General features: G+C 39.6%; 1 pseudogene; it reads left to right on the top strand.

Moving 5' to 3' along the window:
• Window positions 1–19,963: 19,963 nt before the first annotated feature.
• LOC127683948 (uncharacterized) lies at window positions 19,964–20,087 on the top strand (annotated as a pseudogene).
• The last annotated feature ends 1,871 nt before the right edge of the window (window positions 20,088–21,958 follow it).

The following is a 21,958-nucleotide window of genomic DNA, read 5'->3' on the forward strand; positions in this document are numbered from 1 at the left end:
TCCACAGGATGCCTTTGCTCCAACTGCTTTGTGACAGCAGTTGGCAGTCAGGTGGAGCACTGAAGCCAATAACATATTCTATAGTGTGCAAGAAATGATGATTTAATGGCTTCAAGGGCAGCTAGAAGACAAACCACTTCTTGTGGCTACTATCCAAAAAGTTCATAGAAATGTGCTAGATGTGGCTTTGAAATAGAAAGTTGTGTTTTTTTTTTTCTTCAGAGTCTTGATGATCCCAGTGGAAAACTAAGGGCTGAGGTATAGGTTGATAATACCCCGAGTTCAAACTTCAGCACAGATACAAGAATAAGAAAAAATAGAATGTACCTCTAGACAAAAGGAGAAATAAACTGATGGTAAAGTATTTCTAGAAGAGATTGCAATCTTAGCAGATGTGTAATTACTGAAATCCTTTCCTAGTCTATGGGCCTAAGCTTCACTAAATTAATGCACACTGAAACTACTTTAAATTTCCATTCCACCCTAGTCAGTGTGTCTAAGAAAAGAAATGACAGCAAATACTACAAGAATGTAGGGAAAGGAGAGTAATAATTCCCAATTGATGGGACTGTAAATGGATATAGTCACTTTTCTCCAAAATGTAGATGTTAAAAATAGAAACATCATGTCACTTAGCTATATAACTCCTGGGAATATATCCAGAAGTCTCTATATTCTACTTCAGAGATCATTGAACATCCTCATGCATTGCTCTTCTATTCACAACAAATAGAAAACAAAATCAGCCTTGTCTATGGATAAATGACTGGACAATAAAAGTGTGCTATATATACACAATGAAAATTAAAATTAAACTTACAGGAAATTGAGTAGAATTAGAAAATATTAGACTCACTGAGCAACCCAGAAGGATAAATGCTGTATGTATGTTTTCTTTCATATGCAAATTCTAACACAGAAATTAGATTTATGTGTTAAAGGTAAAAGAAGTAGCTGTAGAGACAAAAAAATAAGAAACGAGCCATGAGAGGCAAATAAGAAAAGAGGCAGGAGAGGCAAAGGAGCTCTGTTAGGAGTGGGGAGAGTAAGACATATATGCGATAAGAGTAGGTAGGGGTGGAGACATTCTTATGCGGAATGGGGCAGAGGATTATGGGAAAGAGGAAGTTAGCTGAAGAGCCAAGTAACCTAAGGATGTATGGAAAAATCAAATAGAAAAGTGCTACTATATAAAGGAAAATCATAAATCAAAATATAAGAGTTTGAACAGAGGTATTCTATATCTGTTAAGACTACTCCCAGAATTCATAGGGATTTTTATCTTTAATATTTTGATATTATAATTTGATCACAACATTTCTTCCCTCTCCATTCTGACTAAACTCTCTCTATTCTACTCCAAATTAATGACCTTTATTTTTTCACTAATTGCTATTGTATGCATATAATATGATATAATATAATTTTCTAAAAATAGCCTAATCTTTTAGGGATAGGGCTAAGGCTAGGGTGATGTCCTTTCAGCAAAATATAAGTGATGTAGTGTACCCTGGGGTCTTTGATCTCTGGAGTCATAGGCTTTTGACTAAAGTTATAGGACGAATTGTGTGCCCACGCTCATGGAACATGCCTCAAATATTGTCAAGAAGTACTTAGTCAATCTCCAAAACATTGTTGCAATTTTTGAGCAAGTGGCCAAATCTTTCTTGGCATGTTGAAATTGTAGGACTCAGGATTCACTGCTGGGAAGAACACTATTGACTTTTCTTCTGCAGTACCTTCAGCATCTTCTAAAACAATAATGGTACCCAGCAAGAAGGAATCTTCCAATTCAGTTCTAGTTTCATTGATCTTTGTCCTTTATCCAAACTGTAGGAGATGTCAGAATTAGGGTCTTACCACCTACTTAAGTGCCCCCACTTCTCACCAGTATCAGCATTTGAGAAAACAGACACTGTGCCTTGCCTAAGTAGCTCAGTGAAGCTGGTCCTGATGTCTGTGTGTGAGTGAGATGAATCTGAGAGCATGAGTGTGGGATAGCTGACCAAATCACTCATCTGCTATGGGGTAGTACCAGTACAGAGATCAAGTACACCCCTACAGACACACACACACACACACACACACACACACACACACACACACACACACACACACACACTATACCTCTGACAGTAAGGAAAGCTGCCCAAAATCATGAGCATAAGAGAACTAAGACTGTCCCTCACTAGCTACAGCACTCAGGACACTGGCCCTGCACTTCAGTTGGGCAACATAACATAGTAGACCTGACCTTGATAGAAGGGGAAATGGTGAGCCAGCCCCATAAGCAAGAGTTTAGGGGATCTGACTCAGCCTCTTGCCTGCTATAAGGTGGTATAGTGTGGGTGCGTTGTCCTTCAGAACATGCCTTAGGTGGGAGAGCTGGCCCTGCCAGTTACCCTCACTGCTTTAGTATTCAGGAGATCTTGCCTTGTACCATGCCTGGGTAATAAAGTGGAGCTGTTCCTGGTGGCAAAGGTTGAGGGTATGAGAGTAAGAGAGCTATACTTTTACTGAGAACAAGACTGGATCTGGAGGTGTGAGTTTGGTTGAGTTAGCCTGAGGACATGAGAGCAGGAAATGTGACCTTTCCTCCTGCTAATGTTGGCATTGGGTGGCCTTGCCAGAGCAGTGGGGTGGTGCTGATACTGGAGAGCTGGTAGGCTCACCAACTCAGCTACCACCCAGACACCGAAACAGGGCTTTGAGTTGGCCCATCCCCAAATCTACTCCATCTGTGAATTTATGAAGTGTGCAAAAAATAGGTCCTGCAGATCCAAAGTTACAGGATCTCCATGACACCAGGACTATACCTGAGAGGAGACCTATATTAGTCAGGACTCTCTAGAGTCACAGAATTTATGGGTAGTCTCTATATAGTACATGAATTTGTTGATGACTTACAGTCTGTAATCCAACTCAAAACAATGGTCAGCAGCAGCTGTGAATGGAAGTCTAAGGATCTAGCAGTTGCTCAGTCCCATAAGGAAAGTGAAGAAAAGAGAGAATCTTCCTTCTTTCAATGTCCTTATGTAGGTCTTCAGCAGAAGCTGTGGTCCAGATTAAAGGTGTGTGTCACATGCCTGGACCTGGGACTTGCTTTGGCCCAGATGAACTAGAACTCAGTGATTTCCCTGTCTTAATCTGGGATTCATAGCTACTATGCTTCAAGATCTCCAAGCCAAGATCCAGGTCAGAAACTTGTATCTCCCAGCTTCCAGATTATGATCACAAATGAACATTACAATTCTGGATTGTAGTACATTCCAAATATAGTCAAATTGACAACCAGGAATAGCCACTATAAAACCCTATTAGATCCAATATTCATGGTGTCACAGAAGCCAGAGATTTCAAACCAGACACTGCCTCATTTAAATCAACATTTACAAGTAAAGCTATATGGATAGAGGGATATACTACTACAATTTGCATGATAAGATGTTTTCTATTTTTTGTTTTGTGTATGTGTGCCTCTCACTGTCTGTCTGTCTGTCTGTCTGTCTGTCTGTCTCTCTCTCTCTCTCTCTATCTCTCTCTCTCTGTGTGTGTGTGTGTGTGTGTGTGTGTGTGTGTGTGTGTGTGTGCATGTCTTATTTTGGAGGGGAGGTTACAAGGGTGAAGGGCAGACATGAGGTAACAGAATGAATGTGAACGGGACAAGTGATGTGAAACAATCAATGTGAAAGAATCAATAAAAAGTTAAGGGGCGTGGGACCAGGAAAGGGATAACATCTGAAATGTAAATAAAGGAAACATGCAACAAAACAAAACAAAAAAAAACACAGAAAAAAAGTTAAAAAACAAACATATTTATATGCTATAAACTGATTAAACTTATCACAAATTATTTATATGTTTATAAAATGTAAAGTATGCAATAAACATGCATTGTTAAGTTTAAAGCTATGATGATCAAATTTGCCAATTTTTTTTTATAGAAAACACTATAGGAGAGACTCACCTCCATCTTGGTTCTTGGACGCCAGAGAGATCAGACAGCCTGAGGTACGCAAACAGAACCTGAGTCCAACATCACGGGGGTCTAGCCCGACGGGCATTGGCCTGCACCCAGGCCCTGGGATGTTTGGGAGTGGCCATTGGTTTGCCAACCCGGCCAGGATGTTGTTTGCCCAACCCAGTGCATGCACTGCCATTTTGGCTACAGGACTCCAGAGGGTTCTAGCAGGCAAAGCCTGCTAACAGTCATAGCCCAAGGCTAACATAGCGGGGGTCTAGGCCCCACAGGCCCTGGACTACACCCAAGACCTGGGGTGCTCAGTGGGCCATCTGTGTGCCAACCCAGCCAGGAGGTTGTTAGCCCAGCAGACTCTCCAGGCACTTTCAAGGAGGCATGCCCCCCCCATCCTGGCCACCTGACAGGCCCAATTAACACTCATAGCCTGAGGAGAACTTTCCTCAGACCTTGGCCTGCTAGGATTTTGCCTAGACTCAGGGCCTGAGCAGCTAGGCTAGCCTTGTGTGCACCAACCCAATTGGGAGATCAGCTGCCCAGCAGAGTGATCAGCACTCGGAAAAGGTCCCGCAGCATACACCATCAGCACTCCCTGAAGGAGCAAACAGACACCACCTGGTTCACAGAGACAATCTGGGGCAAGGCACACTAGGGCTCCATGGGCACCGAAGAGGAGGACAGCATGTCAGCAATCTGTGACAGGGGAAACCCAGCCATTCAGTGTTGTGGAAATAGCCCTAGAGCCTCACAGGAGGCTCAAACACCAGCCAGAGACAAGACCAACTAACGCCAGAGAACAAGATGGCAAAGAGCAAATGCAGAAACACTACTAACAGAAATCTCGGCAATATGACAGCATCTGAACAAAACTCTCCAACATCAGCAACTCCTGGTTACGCCAACACACCAGAAAAACAAGATTTTGATTTAAAATCAGTGGTCATGATGCTGTGAGAAGAACACTAAAAAGACATAAATGAATCTTTTAAAGAAATACAGAGGAACATGAATAAGCTAGGAACCCGTATAATGGAAACACAAAAATCACTTAAAGAAATTCAGGAGAATAAGGCTCAAGAGATAGAAGCCAATAAAGAAGAAACATGCACACACACACACACACACACACACACACACAAAACTTAAAGAAATGCAGGAGAACTTGAGTCAACAGGCAGATGTCATGAAAGAGGAAACACAAAAATCTCTTAAAGAATTAAAGGAAAACACAATCAAACAAATGAAGGAACTGAGCAAAACTATCCTGGATCTAAAAACACAAGTAGAAACAACTAAGAAATCACAAAGGGAGACAAATTTGGAGATAGAAAACCTTGAGAAGAAATCAGGGGCCATAGATGCAAATATCAACAACAGAATACCAGAGATGGAAGAAAGAATCTCAGATGCCAAAATTACCATTGAAACCATTGACTCAACAGTCAAAGAAAATGCAAAATGCAAGAAGCTTGTATCCCAGAACATCCAGGAAATCCAGGACACAATGAGAAGACCAAACCTAAGGATTATAGGCATAGATGACAGTGAAGATTTACAACTGAAATGGCCAGAAAATATCTTCAACAAAATTATGGAAGAAAACTTTCCCAACTTAAAGAGAGAGATGCCTATGAATATACAAGAAGCCTACAGAACTCCATACAGACTGGACCTGAGCAGAAATACCTCTAGTCACATAATAATCAAAACCCCAAATGCACTAAACAAAGAAAGAATATTAAAGGCAGTAAGAGTAAAAGGTCAAGTAACATATAAAGGAAGACCTATCAGAATCACACCAGACTTCTCACCAGAGACCATGAAAGCTAGAAGATCCTGGGCAGATCTCATGCAGACTCTAAGAGAACACAAATGTCATCCAAGACTACTATACCCAGCAAAACTCTCAATCACCATAGATGGAGAAACCAAGATATTCCATGACAAAACCAAATTTACCCAATATCTTTCTACAAACCCAGCTCTGCAAAGAATAATAGGAGGAAAACTCCAATACAAGGAGGGAAAATACACCCTGGAAAAAGCAAGATAGTTACCTCTTTCATCAAACCTAAAAGAAGATAACCACTCAAATATAAAAATAACATAAAAAATGACAGGAAGTAATAATCACTATTCCTTAATATCTCTTAACATCAATGGACTCAATTCCCCAATAAAAAGACATAGACTAACAGACTGGATAAGGAAACAGGACCCTACATTTTGCTGCATACAGGAGATACACCTCAGTGTCAAAAACAAAAACTACCTTAGAGTAAAAGGCTGGAAGACAATTTTACAAGCCAATGGTCTCAGGAAATGAGCCGGAGTAGCCACTATAATATCAGATAAAATTGACTTTCAACCTAAAGTCATCAAAAGAGACACAGAAGAACACTTCTTGCTGGTCAAAGTAAAAATCCACCAATAAGAACTTTCAATTCTGAACATCTATGTGCCAAATGCAAGGGCACCCTCATTTGTAAAAGAAACCAGTGCTAAGAGGAAAACTCATAGCCCTGAGTACCTCCAAAAAGAAAATGGAGAGAGCTTACACAAGCGGCTTAAGGACACACCTGAAAGCCCTGGAACAAAAAGAAGCCAATTCACCCAGGAGGAGTAGAAGACAGGAAATCATCAAACTCAGGGCTGAAATCAATCAAGTGGAAACAAAGAGAACCATACAAAGAATCAACGAATCCAAGAGCTGGTTCTTTGAGAAAATCAAAAAGATAGATTAAACCCTTAGCCAGACTGACCAAAGAGCAGAGAGAAAGTATCCAAATTAACAAAATTAGAAATGAAAAGGAAGATATAACAACAGAAACTGAGGAAATTCAAAAAATCATCAGATCCTACTACAAAAGCCTATATTCAACACAACTGGAGAATCTGGAGCAAATGGACAGTTTCCTAGACAGATATCAGACACCAAAATTAAATCAGGATCAAATAGATCATCTAAATAGTCCCCTAACCTCTAAAGAAATAAAAGGGGTCATAGAAAGTCTCCCAACCAATAAAAGCATGGGACCAGATGTCTTCAGTGCAGAATTCTATCAGACCTCCAAAGAAGACCTAACACCAATACTCTTCAAACTATTCCACAAAATAGAAACAGAAGGAACACTACCCAATTCCTTCTACGAAGCCACAATTACACTGATACCAAAACCACACAAAGATCCAACAAAGAAAGAGACCTTCAGAACAATTTCCCTTATGAACATCGATGCAAAAATACTCAATAAAATTCTTTCCAACCGAATGCAGGAACACATAAAAATGATTACCCACCATGATCAAGTGGGCTTTATCCCAGGGATGCAGGGTTGGCTCAATATATGGAAATCCATCAATGCAATCTACTACATAAACAAACTCAAAGAAAAAAACCACATGGTCATTTCATTGGATGATGAAAAGCATTTGACAAAATTCAGCATCCTTTCTTGATTAAAGTCTTGGAAAGAACAGGAATTCAAAACCTATACCTAAACACAGTAAAAGCAATATACAGCAAACTGGTAGCCAGTATCAAACTAAATGGAGAGAAACTTGAAGCAATCCCACTGAAATCAGGGACTAGACAGGGCTGCCAGCTTTCTCTTCATCTTTTCAATATTGTACTTGAGGTACTAGCTCAAGCAATTAGACAACATAAGGAGGTCAAAGAGATACAAATTGGAAAGGAAGAAGACAAACTATCATTATTTGCAGATGATATGATAGTCTACCTAAGTGACCCAAAAAACTCCACTAGAGAACTCCTACAGCTGATAAACAACTTCAGAAAAGTGGCAGGTTATAAAATCAACTCAAGCAAATCAGTAGCCTTCCTATACTCAAAGGATAAGCAGGCTGAGAAAGAAATTAGGGAAATGACCCCCTTCACAATAGCCACAAACAGTATAAAGTACCTTGGGGTGACTCTTACCAAACATGTGAAAGATCTGTATGACAAGAACTTCAAGTCTATGAAGAAGGAAATGGAAGAAGACTTCAAAAAATGGAAAAACCTCCCATGCTCATGGATCGGCATGATTAATATACTTAAAATGGCCATTTTGCCAAAAGCAATATACAGATTAAATGCAATAGCCATCAAAATCCAAACTCAATTCTTTTTTTGTTTGTTTTTTGTTTTCTTTTTTTTTATTATTCGATATAATTTATTTATATTTCAAATGATTTCCCCTTTTCTAGCCCCCCCACTCCCCGAAAGTCCCGCAAGCCCCCTTCTCTTCCCCTGTCCTCCCACCCACCCCTTCCCACTTCCCCGTTCTGGTTTTGCTGAATACTGTTTCACTGAGTCTTTCCAGAACCAGGGGCCACTCCTCATTTCTTCTTGTACCTCATTTGATGTGTGGATTATGTTTTGGGTATTCCAGTTTTCTAGGTTAATATCCACTTATTAGTGAGTGCATACCATGATTCACCTTTTGAGTCTGGGTTGCCTCACTTAGTATGATATTCTCTAGCTCCATCCATTTGCCTAAGAATTTCATGAATTCATTGTTTCTAATGGCTGAATAGTACTCCATTGTGTAGATATACCACATTTTTTGCATCCACTCTTCTGTTGAGGGATACCTGGGTTCTTTCCAGCATCTGGCAATTACAAATAGGGCTGCTATGAACATAGTAGAACATGTATCCTTATTACATGGTGGGGAGTCTTCTGGGTATATGCCCAGGAGTGGTATAGCAGGATCTTCTGGAAGGGAGGTGCCCAGTTTTCGGAGGAACCGCCAGACTGATTTCCAGAGTGGTTGTACCAATTTGCAACCCCACCAGCAGTGGAGGAGTGTTCCTCTTTCTCCACACCCTCTCCAACACCTGCTGTCTCCTGAATTTTTAATCTTAGCCATTCTGACTGGTGTAAGATGAAATCTTAGGGTTGTTTTGATTTGCATTTCCCTAATGACTAATGAAGTTGAACATTTTTTAAGATGCTTCTCTGCCATCCGAAGTTCTTCAGGTGAGAATTCTTTGTTTAACTCTGTACCCCATTTTTTAATAGGGTTGTTTGGTTTTCTGGAGTCTAACTTCTTGAGTTCTTTATATATATTGGATATTAGCCCTCTATCTGATGTAGGATTGGTGAAGATCTTTTCCCAATTTGTTGGTTGCCGATCTGTCCTCTTGATGGTGTCCTTTGCCTTACAGAAACTCTGTAGCCTTATGAGGTCCCATTTGTCAATTCTTGCTCTTAGAGCATACGCTATTGGTGTTCTGTTCAGAAACTTTCTCCCTGTGCCGATGTCCTCAAGGGTCTTCCCCAGTTTCTTTTCTATTAGCTTCAGAGTGTCTGGCTTTATGTGGAGGTCCTTGATCCATTTGGATTTGAGCTTAGTACAAGGAGACAAGGATGGATCAATTCGCATTCTTCTGCATGCTGACCTCCAGTTGAACCAGCACCATTTGTTGAAAAGGCTATCTTTTTTCCATTGGATGTTTTCAGCCTCTTTGTCGAGGATCAAGTGGCCATAGGTGTGTGGGTTCATTTCTGGATCTTCAATCCTGTTCCATTGATCCTCCTGCCTGTCACTGTACCAATACCATGCAGTTTTTAACACTATTGCTCTGTAGTATTGCTTGAGGTCAGGGATACTGATTCCCCCAGATTTTCTTTTGTTGCTGAGAATAGTTTTAGCTATCCTGGGTTTTTTGTTGTTCCAGATGAATTTGATAATTGCTCTTTCTAACTCTGTGAAGAATTGAGTTGGGATTTTGATGGGTATTGCATTGAATCTGTATAGTGCTTTAGGCAAAATGGCCATTTTAACTATATTGATTCTACCGATCCATGAGCATGGGAGGTTTTCCCATTTTTTGAGGTCTTCTTCCATTTCCTTCTTCAGAGTCTTGAAGTTCTTGTCATACAGATCTTTCACATGTTTGGTAAGAGTCACCCCAAGATACTTTATACTGTTTGAGGCTATTGTGAAGGGGGTCATTTCCCTAATTTCTTTCTCAGCCTGCTTATCCTTTGAGTATAGGAAGGCCACTGATTTGCTTGAGTTGATTTTATAACCTGCCACTTTGCTGAAGTTGTTTATCAGCTGTAGGAGCTCTCTAGTGGAGTTCTTTGGGTCACTTAGGTAGACGATCATGTCGTCTGCAAATAATGATAGTTTGACTTCTTCCTTTCCAATTTGTATCCCTTTGACCTCCTTATGTTGTCGAATTGCCCGAGCTAGTACCTCAAGTACAATATTGAAAAGATAAGGAGAAAGGGGGCAGCCTTGTCTGGTCCCTGATTTCAGTGGGATTGCTTCAAGTTTCTCTCCATTTAGTTTGATGCTGGCTACCGGTTTGCTGTATATTGCTTTTACTATGTTTAGGTATGGGCCTTGAACTCCTGTTCTCTCCAAGACTTTAAGCATGAAGGGATGCTGAATTTTGTCAAATGCTTTTTCAGCATCCAATGAAATGACCATGTGGTTTTGTTCTTTGAGTTTGTTTATGTAGTGGATTGTATTGATGGATTTCCGTATATTGAACCAACCCTGCATTCCCGGGATAAAGCCTACTTGATCATGGTGGATGATCGTTTTGATGTGTTCTTGGATTCGGTTGGCAAGAATTTTATTGAGTATTTTTGCATCGATGTTCATAAGGGAAATTGGTCTGAAGTTCTCTTTCTTTGTTGGATCTTTGTGTGGCTTTGGTATCAGCGTAATTGTGGCTTCGTAGAAGGAATTGGGTAGTGTTCCTTCTGTTTCTATTTTGTGGAATAGTTTGAAGAGTATTGGTGTTAACTCTTCTTTGAAGGTCTGGTAGAATTCTGCACTGAAGCCATCTGGTCCTGTGCTTTTTTTTGGTTGGAAGACTTTCTATGACTCCTTCTATTTCTTTAGGCATTATGGGACTGTTTAGATGGTCTAGTTGGTCCTGATTTAATTTTGGTATTTGGTATCTGTCAAGGAAATTGTCCATTTCCTCCAGATTCTCCAGTTGTGTTGAGTATAGGCTCTTGTAGTAGGATCTGATGATTTTTTGGATTTCCTCAGTTTCCGTTGTTATATCTCCCTTTTCATTTCTAAGTTTGTTAATTTGGATACTTTCTTTGTGCCCTTCGGTCAGTCTGGCTAAGGGTTTATCTATCTTGTTGATTTTCTCAAAGAACCAGCTCCTGGTATTGTTGATTTTTTGTATGGTTCTCTTTGTTTCTACTTGATTGATTTTGGCCCTGAGTTTGATGATTTCCTGCCTTCTACCCCTCCTGGGCGAAATAGCTTCTTTTTGTTCTAGGGCTTTCAGGTGTGTCATTAAGCTGGTAATGTATGCTCTCTCCATTTTCTTTTTGGAGGCACTCAGGGCTATGAGTTTCCCTCTTAGCACTGCTTTCATTGTGTCCCATAGATTTGGGTATGTTGTGTTTTCATTTTCATTGTGTTCTAAAAAGTCTTTAATTTCTTTCTTTATTTCTTCCTTGACCAAGGTATCATTGAGTAGAGTATTGTTCAGTTTCCACGTGTATGTGGGCTTTCTGTTGTTTCTGTTGCTATTGAAGACCACTTTTACTCCATAGTGATCAGATAGGAGGCATGGGATTAGTTCGATCTTCTTATATTTGTTGAGGTCTGTCTTGTGACCAATTATATGGTCGATTTTGGAGAAGGTACCATGAGGTGCTGAGAAAAAGGTATATTCTTTTGTTTTAGGATAGAATGTTCTATATATATATCTGTTAAATCTAATTGGTCCAAAGCTTCAATTAGTTTCATTGTGTCCCTGTTTAGTTTCTGTTTTCCTGATCGGTCCATTGAGGAAAGTGCAGTGTTGAAGTCACCCACAATTATTGTGTTAGGTGCAATGTGTGCTTTTAGTTTTAATAAAGTTTCTTTTACGAAAGAGGGTGCCCTTGCATTTGGGGCATAGATGTTCAGGATTGACAGTTCTTCTTTTTGTATTTTTCCTTTGACCAGCAAGAAGTGTCCCTCAGGGTCTCTTTTGATGACTTTGGGTTGAAAGTCAATTTTATCTGATATTAAAATGGCTACTCCAGCTTGTTTCCTGAGACCATTTGCTTGTAAAATTGTCTTCCAGCCTTTTACTCTAAGGTAGTGTTTGTCTTTGACATTGAGGTGTGTTTCCTGTAAGCAGCAAAATGTAGGGTCCTGTTAACGTATCCATTCAGTTAGTCTGTGTCTTTTTATTGGGGCATTAAGTCCATTGATGTTAAGAGATATTAACGAATAGTGATTGTTACTTCCTATCATTTTTGACGTTATTTTTTAAATTTGAATGCTTAACTTCTTTTGGGTTTGATGAAAGGTTACTATCTTGCTTTTTCCAGGGTGAAGTTTCCCTCCTTGTATTGGTGTTGTCCTCCTATTATCCTTTTTAGGGCCGGGTTTGTGGATAGATATTGGGTAAACTTGGTTTTGTCATGAAATATCTTAGTTTCTCCATCTATGGTGATTGAGAGTTTTGCTGGATATAGCAGTTTTGGTTAGCATTTGTGTTCTCTTAGAGTCTGCATGAGATCTGCCCAGGACCTTCTAGCCTTCATAGTCTCAGGTGAAAAGTCTGCTGTGATTCTGATAGGTCTTCCTTTATATGTTACTTGGCCTTTTTCTCTTACTGCCTTTAGTATTCTTTCTTTGTTTAGAACATTTGGTGTTTTGATTATTATGTGACGGGAAGTATTTCTGTTCTGGTCCAGTCTGTTTGGAGTTCTGTAGGCTTCTTGTATATTCATGGGCATCTCTCTCTTTAGGTTAGGGAAGTTTTCTTCCATAATTTTATTGAAGATGTTTGCTGGCCCTTTAAGTTGTAAATCTTCACTCTCATCTATGCCTATAATCCTTAGGTTTGGTCTTCTCATTGTGTCCTGGATTTCCTGGATATTTTGGGTTACAAGCTTTTTGCATTTTGCATTTTCTTTAACTGTTGAGTCCATGGTTTCTATGGAATCTTCAGCATCTGAGATTCTTTCTTCTATCTCTTGTATTCTGTTGTTGATATTTGCATCTCTGTCCCCTGATTTCTTCCCAAGGCTTTCTATCTCCAAAGTTGTCTCCCTTTGAGTTTTCTCAGTTGTTTCTACTTCTGATTTTAGATCCTGGATGGTTTTGCTTAGCTCCTTCACTTGCATGTTTGTGTTTTCCTGTAATTCTTTAAGAGATTTTTGTGTTTCCTCTTTCATGACCTCAGCCTGTTGACCAAAGTTCTCCTGTATTTCTTTAAGAGATTTTTGTGTTTCGTCTTTCATGACCTCAGCCTGTTGACCAAAGTTCTCCTGTATTTCTTTAAGTGTTTTTTGCATTTCCTCCTTGTTGGCTTTTGTATTCTCCTGGATTTCTTTCAACGATTTTTGTGTTTCCCTTGTAAGGGCTTCTAACTTTTGATCCATTTTCTCCTGAATTTCTTTATGTATGTCCTTCATGTGTTCCTGTACCAGCATCATGACCAGTGATTTTAAATCCAAATCTTGTTTACTGGTGTGATGGGGTATCCAGGACATGTTGGTAGAGGAGAATTGGGTTCAGATGTTGCCATATTGCCTTGATTTCTGTTAGTGACGTTCCTGCGTTTGCCTTTTGCCATCTAGTTCTCACTGGTGTTAGTTTATCTTGTCAGTGCTGGACTCACCAGTGCAAGCTGCCCCTTCCCAGTTGGCCTCTGGTGCACAGCTTACCTCCTGCACTGCTTGTAGACAGTGTGCTGCTGCCCAGGCTGTTCTGATCCCAAAGCAGGCACCCGAATGCTCCAGCTGGGGCCCGCTGGATTCACTGGAGCACACTGACTTCTCCCAGCTGGCCGCCCAGAAGCCCAGCTAGCCACTTGCAGGACTTGGAGATGTGATGCTGCCGCCCAGACTGATCTGGATCTGGAAGCTCAGTCTGTCCGATCCCTGGAGTACGGAACCAAGATGGATGCACCTCTCCTGACTGATGGGAGGCCGAGTTCTGAAGTGGCCTCCGTGCAGGAAAGGCGCCGCATAACTGCAGCTGCTTGCTGCCCGGCTGGTCAGCGAAGGTCAGTGGTCGTGGGCGCAGGGCCTAACTGGTCCCTGTGACGCCTTGGTTCCACTGCTGATGGCCCTTCAGCTGGAGCAGCCACTGCTGCTGCTGCCGCCGCCGCCGCCGCCGCCGCCAGTCTCCTCCCAAACTCAATTCTTCATAGAACTAGAAAGAGCAATTCTCAAAGTCATCTGGAATAACAAAAAACCCAGGATAGCTAAAACTATTCTCAACAACAAAAGAAATTCTGGGGGAATCAGTATCCCTGACCTCAAGCAATACTACAGAGCAATAGTGTTAAAAACTGCATGGTATTGGTAACAGTGACAGGTAAGTGGATCAATGGAACAGGATTGAAGATCCAGAAATGAACTCACATACCTATAGCCACTTGATCCTCGACAAAGGGGCTGAAAACATCCAATGGAAAAAAGATAACCTTTTCAACAAATGGTGCTGGTTCAACTGGAGGTCAGCATGCAGAAGCATGCAAATTGATCCATCCTTGTCTCCTTGTACTAAGCTCAGCTCCAAATGGATCAAGGACCTCCACATAAAGCCAGACACTCTGAAGCTAATAGAAAAGAAACTGGGGAAGACCCTTGAGGACATCGATACAGGGGAAAGTTTCTGAACAGATCACCAATAGCATATGCTCTAAGATCAAGAACTGACAAATGGGACCTCATAAAATTACAAAGTTTCTGTAAGGCAAAGGACACCATCAAAAGGACAAATCGGCAATCAACAAATTGGGAAAAGATCTTCACCAACCCTACATCAGATAGAGGGCTAATATCCAATATATACAAAGAACTCAAGAACATAGGCTCCAGAAAACCAAATAACCCTATTAAAAAATGGGGCACAGAGTTAAAGAATTTTCACCTGAAGAACTTTGGATGGTGGAGAAGCATCTTTAAAAAATCTAAACTTCTTTTGTCATTAGGGAAATGCAAATCAAAACAACCCTGAGATTTCACCTTATACCAGTCAGAATGGCTAAGATTAAAAATTCAGGAGACAGCAGATGTTGGCGAGGATGTGGAGAAAAAGGAACACTCCTCCACTGCTGGTGGGGTTGCAAATTGCTACAACCACTCTGGAAATCAGTCTGGCAGTTCCTCAGAAAGCTTGGCATGTCACTGCCAGAAGATCCTGCTATACCTCTCCTGGGCATATACCCAGAGATTTCCCCAGCATGTCATAAGGATACCTGTTCCACTATGTACATAGCAGCCCTATTTATGATAGCCAGTAGCTGGAAAGAACCCAGGTATCCCTCAACAGAAGAATGGATGCAAAAAATGTGGTATATATACACAATGGAGTACTATTCAGCCATTAGAAACAATGAATTAATGAAATTCTTAGGCAAATGGATGGAGCTGGAGAACATCATACTAAGTGAGGTAACTCAGTCTCAAAAGATCAATCATGGTATGCACTCACTAATAAGTGGATATTAGCCTGGAAAACTGGAATACCTAAAACATAATCCATACATCAAATGAGGTACAAGGAGAATGGAGGAGTGGCCCCTTGTTCTGGAAAGACTCAGTGTAGCAGTATAAGGCAAAACCAAAACAGGGAAGTGGGAAGGGGTGAGTGGGAGGACAGGGGGAGGGAAGGGGACTTATGTGACTTTCGGGGAGTGGGGGGCCAGAAAAAGGGAAATCATTTGAAATGTAAATAAAAAATATATTGAATAAAAAAGAATATTAAAAAATAGAAAATACTATAAATGCAATGACTTCATCAGTGCTGTATGACTGTCATCTGTAATGTGTTTTATAATCTAATGGGATGCAACTTCTGGATGTAGAAAATAATAGGAATGTGGTAGGGGGAAACAAAATGTTTTATATGCTACTAGTTATTTTCTATAAGATGGAGGCAGATGATAGGTGGTAGTCACTGTGAAGGTCTAACTATAGTTTATCTAAAAATAACCCAGAATTGCCTAATTCTGAAGAAGACCAAAAATTAATGGTAAGTAGTGCAATAAAAGTAAATGCAGCACTATCTACTCTCTGGCACATGGAACATGGACAATGTCGTGGGGAAGGGCTGAAAGGCTGCAAGAGTGCAAAGTTAGGAAGGTTCCCTCTGGATTTACCAACACTATGTGTATACATAAATATATCTCAAACTTTTGTTACCCAATATCTAAAACATAACATAGAAGAAAGGTACATCTTGATGGCTTAAAACCCTATAGAGGTACAACTTGCACTAAATGTAGGACATTAATACCAAAATATAGTAGGTTACCAAAAACATACACATCTTTCCACATACACACTTGCATTAGCCTCAGTTTGCCAGAAATTTTTATGGTTATCATGACCCAAAAAATTCACCAAATGGAACATCTTTGCTTCAAGCCACAGCAGCCTGAACCCTGTGTTGTGTTTATGAACACCTGCCACACATATGACATCACATCCATTTGAACCATTCTGATCCATCTATAAATTATTACAGTATGGTCTCAGGCTGTTGATTCATAAGTACACATTTGATCTGGGTCCATGGGGATCATTAATCCACGTGGGCAGCAGCAACAGCTGTAAATACAATGCTGGTGCTATAAGAGTGTTGAGTTTCTCTTTATGTTATCACAGAATTAAGATGGTTTATCTACCCTACACTCTATAGTTGTGAGGTTTCAAAGTAATCTTCTAAGGCTAACTACCTCAAAGTTATGTTCATCAGGTTCTATTAAAAGAAGAACAAACTCCTTGTTTCCAAATTAACAAAGACCATTAGATGTTGCTAGTAAATCCATCCTTTATACTTTTGGCTTTTTGAGTCTGCATCAGTAACTATAACTAATAGTTGTTTACTATTCAATATTAATGAAGTATGGAATGAAATATAAACCTGTTTCTGACCATGTTGCCTAGATAGCACTACACCAAAAAAAAAAAAAAAAAAGGAAATGCAGAGAAGAGATACTATATAGAAAACAAGCAAATAGATCCAGGGTCTGCTATTAGTGGTTATACCTATAGTGGTATTTTGGGATCTGGACTAGCTGCTTTTACATTCATCCTCCAGAGTCCGCCATTTGGAAAGCCAGACCGGACCAACTTTATGACTTGTTTTTCAAGGTCACTCTTCTTGCCTTCCTAAATCTGTCTAACCAGTATTTGTACCTTAATTCTTTACTTCCTTCAGACCACACATGCTATTGTATGGTGCACTTCTGCCAGTTCACTTGAAATGTTCAAGTGGACTTCTTGCATTTGTTTGTTTTAATTGGCTTCACATCTAACCCATGGGAACTCAAGAATTGATCTCAATACCCTGACTTGTGTTTTACAACATAATGCTTTAAAGAGATGCTACCTCTCTCCCTCTTCGAATTGATTAGATTCCTCTCATTGGCTTTACTGCTCAAAGCATGCATTTTGTTTGATGCTGCTGCTGCTTCATAGAGTTTTTTTGCATCCAGCAGTAGCTCCTTCTTTTGCTCATATATGATGTTCATTCAAGCTAAAAAAACACTAAGTCAGAATAAAGGTGCCCAGTCTTCCCCTGTCTTAGTCCTAGCTCCACCGTTTAATCTGGCTTACCTATGGCTTTTAATCATCTGCAAAATTATTCTCACCAACTTCACTACCTCTGGTCAGCAAGGACCAATTCCTCATAACATATACAAAAAGTATTTTCCCAGAGAATCTGGCTCCTATGGAAGCAAAGTTCATTCACCTGCTCAGTGTGGACCCTTCCAAGACAAGAGTGGACTCTATAATGAAAGAGACTGATAAGGAAATAACCTGAACAGGAGATACAGATAGAGGTGACAGGGGTTGATGTTTCCTCTAAACGTGTGATCTTTTATTAGGTATGCTCTTGCTTTTATTCTTTTCCTCTAGTTACTAATAGGGAAAAGCATCCAGATTTTCTATACTAGCAAGGTAATTTGAGTGTACACCATAGTAAGGAAACCAGAGAAGTTCTTTTACTGTTGAGAACAGTTTTAGCTATCCTGGATTTTTGTTATTCCAGATGAATTTGAGAATTGCTCTTTCTAAGTTTATGAAGAATTGAGTTGGGATTTTGATGGGGATTACACTGAATCTGTAGATTGCTGTTGGCAAGAAGGCTATTTTTACTATATTAATCCAGCCAATCCAAGAGCATGGAAGATTTTTCAATCTTCTGAGGTCTTCTTGGATTTCTTTCTTCAAAGACTCTGTCATCTTTCACTTGTTTGGTTAGAGTCACACCAACATACTTTATATTGTTGGTGGCTATTGTGAAGGGTGTCATTTCCCTAATTTCTATCTTAGCATGTTTATCCTTTGAGTATAAGAGGGCTACTGAATTTCTTGAGTTAATTTTATATCCAACCACTTTGCTGAAGTTGTTTATCAGCTGTAGGATTTCTCTGGTGGAGTCTTTTGGGTGGCTTAGGTATACTATCATATCATCTGCAAATAGTGATAGTTTAACTTTTTCCTTTCCAAAGAACTTCTGGGGGAATCAGTATCCCCAAGCTCAAGCAGTACTACAGAGCAATTGTGTTAAAAACTACATGGTATTGGAACAGTGGCAGGCAAGTAGATCAATGGAATAGAATTGAAGACTGGGAAATGAACCCATAGAATTATGGTCACTTGATCTTTGAGAAAGGAGCTACAACCATCCATTGGAAAAAAGATGGCCTTTTCAACAAATGGTGCTTGTTCAACTGGAGGTCAGCATGCAAAAGAATGCAGATTGATCCATTTTTATCTCCTTGTACTAAGCTTATGTCCAAGTGGATCAAGTACTTCCACATAAAACCAGACACGCTGAAACTAATAGAAAAGAAACTGGGGAAGACCCTTGAGGATATGGGCACAGGGGAAAATTTCCTGAACAGAACACCAATAGCTTATGCTCTAAGATCAAGAATTGACAAATGGGACCTATAAAACTATACAGTTTCTGTAAGTCAAAGGAAATTGTCAAAAGGACAAAACAGCAACCAACAAATTGGGAAAAGATCTTTAACAACACTACATCCGACAGAGGGCTTATATCCAAGATATACAAAGAACTCAAGAAGGTAGACTCCAGAGAGCCAAATATCCCCCTTAAAAATGGGGTACAGAGTTAAACAAAGAATTTTCACCTGAGGAATATCAAATGCATGAGAAACACCTAAAGAAATGTTCAACATTCTTAGTCATCAGGGAAATGCAAATCAAAACAACCCTGAGATTTCACTTCACACCAGTCAGAATGGCTAATATCAAACTCAGGAGAAAACAGGTGCTGGAGATCATGTGGAGAAAGAGGAACACTCCTCCACTGCTGGTGGGATTGTAAGATGGTACAATCACTATGGAAATCAGTCTGGCAGTTCCTAAGAAAACTGGACATGACACTTCCAGAGGACCCTGCTATACCACTCCTGGGCATATACCCAGAGGATTCCCTGACATGCAATAAGGACACATGTTCCACTATGTTCATAGCAGCCTTATTTATAATAGCCAGAAGCTGGAAAGAACCCAGATATCCCTCAATAGAGGAATGGATACAGAAAATGTGGTATATATATATACAATGGAGTACTATTCAGCAATTAAAAACAATGAATTCATGAAATTTTTAGGCAAATGGATGGAACTGGAAAATATCATCCTAAGCGACGTAACCCAATCACAAAAGAATACACATGGAATGCAATCATTGATAGGTGGATATTAATTAGCCTTGAAGCTCTGAATACTGAAGATACAATTAGCATATCAAATGATTCCCATGAAGAAGGAAGAAGAGGGCCCTAATCCTGGAAAGGCTTGATCCAGAATTGTAGGGGAGTACCAGGACAGAGAAAAGGGAGGGGGAAAGATAGGAGAATGGATGGAGAGAAGAGGACTTATGGGACATATGGGGAAGGGGAAACTGGGAAAGGGGAAAGCTTTTGGATTGTAAACAATAAATATAGAAAAAAAATATATATATATAAAGTAAGCACCCCCCCCCACCAAAAAAAAAACCCGTCAAAGCCCCTAGAAGCTTTGTAGGGATGGCTGCTATGTCACATGTGCTTCTGTAGGTGACAGAGAGGCTATGTCTACACTCTCTGTTCTGACCTATGAACTGCTTAATTATAAGCAGGCCACATTCCCTGAATAAAAGCAAGCCTGGAACTATAACTAGTCAGGCAGTGGTGCAAGGGTGGGGGGAGGGGCATGAGGGGATGGGGAGAGTGGTAGGATTGGGGTGAATGGTATGAAATTCACAAGGAACCAATAAAGCTTTAAAATAAAAAAAAAAGAAATAATGAATTCACGAAATTCTTAGACAAATGGATGGAACTGGAGAACATCATCCTAAATGAGGTAACCCAGTCTCAAAAGAGCACTCATGGTATGTAATCACGTATAAATGGATATTAGCCTAGAAGCTTGGAATACCCAAGACACAATTCACATATCAAATGATGTCCAAGAACAAGGAAGGAGTGACCCCTGGTCCTGGGAAGACTTGGTGCAGCAGTGTAGGGGAATACCAGGACAGGGAAGTGAAGGGGTGAATTGGGGAACAGGGGGAGGAAAGAGGGCTTATGGGACTTTCGGGAAGGGGGAATCCAGGAAAAGGAAAATCACTTGAAATGTAAATAAAGAATATATTGAATAAAAAAAAGAAAGAAGGAAACCACAGAATCAGTCCCTATTTTTCCAGTGGGGAAAATGACATAAGGATTGCCAGGTCAGTAGCAGAGATGGCAACTGAACTTTTCAGTTTGTCTTTGAATTTTCCAGATGGAAAAACTCTTGGAGATGGAAAACTATTAAGAATCTCAGGATGTACTCCTTTAGTGACTATTTAATGTCAATACTCATTATAAAACCTGGATTCTGGAGAATGTACAGCACTACAAACTAAGTGTTGTTGACATTTTTGCTATTGCAAAACTCATACATGGGTTGATATAGACTAATCAATCTGAACATTTTACCAGTGTACTCATAGTGACATTTTCTACTATGCAACAGAACAATATACTAAAATGAATGACTGAAGTCTTGCTAAATTATCAACAAAGGAAAAAATAAATGTACAAAGTTATAAACATATTTATTTAGCAGGAATTGACATTTGACTACTTAAATATAATTTGTGTGTGGAGTATTTTTGGTCAGTTCATGTCATTTGATTATTTTATTTGAACTGAACTCATATTTAGTGAAATTCAAAGTTATTCTGTTCAGAAAAATCTCACTACCTAACCATTATACCACACTATTTGAATCAGAATCTCTAAAGTATAAGGAATTGATTTACCAAGTTTCTCATGTGATTCTGAAGATATTAAACATGGAAATCAAAGCAACTATACAAATGATTGACCAAAATAATGAATGAGAGAGGATGATGAAGGGTAGAGGAGAAGAGTTAATATTCGCTTAAATTAATATTGTACTAACCAAAACTTTCTATTTTTCAGCACAATTCTGATTTACAGGGTCTTAAAAAGAAGCTGTCTATCATCTCTGTGTCTTATGGCATAGAAGATTCTGGTAAATGCAGAAAGAATGCCTTTTATTTCTATTTGAGTAAGGTATATTCAGAATTTAAGCTGAGATTTTCCTTTCACCATAAATTTTTTTAAGAAGAGCAATGAAACCTTAACTCGAGTGAGTCAGACAAAACAGGAACTGCAGATGTTATGTGAGCAGCAGGAAGGATACGGGCCTCACACAGCAGCTCACAATTCCCAGGCAAAAGCACGTTTGTGGCACATAATTATCATTACTATATTACTTTCTAACACATATGATATTACCAGAAAGAATTTAGTGCAATTATGAGCTGGAAACTCAAGCCATAGATATGCATGATAATGATATTTTGGTTTTTGTGAATAACTGTTTAAAGGGGGCTGTGGATTATGTCAGGCATTTTGGAGAAATTAAGTCATTTATGTCAAAAAAGTTTTAGCATTTTAGTTAAAAAGAAAATGTGTGTAAAAGAAGGGGAAATTATATATTAA

This window comes from Apodemus sylvaticus, chromosome 4 (genome assembly GCF_947179515.1).
Source record: "Apodemus sylvaticus chromosome 4, mApoSyl1.1, whole genome shotgun sequence".
NCBI classification, from domain to species: Eukaryota; Metazoa; Chordata; class Mammalia; order Rodentia; family Muridae; genus Apodemus; species Apodemus sylvaticus.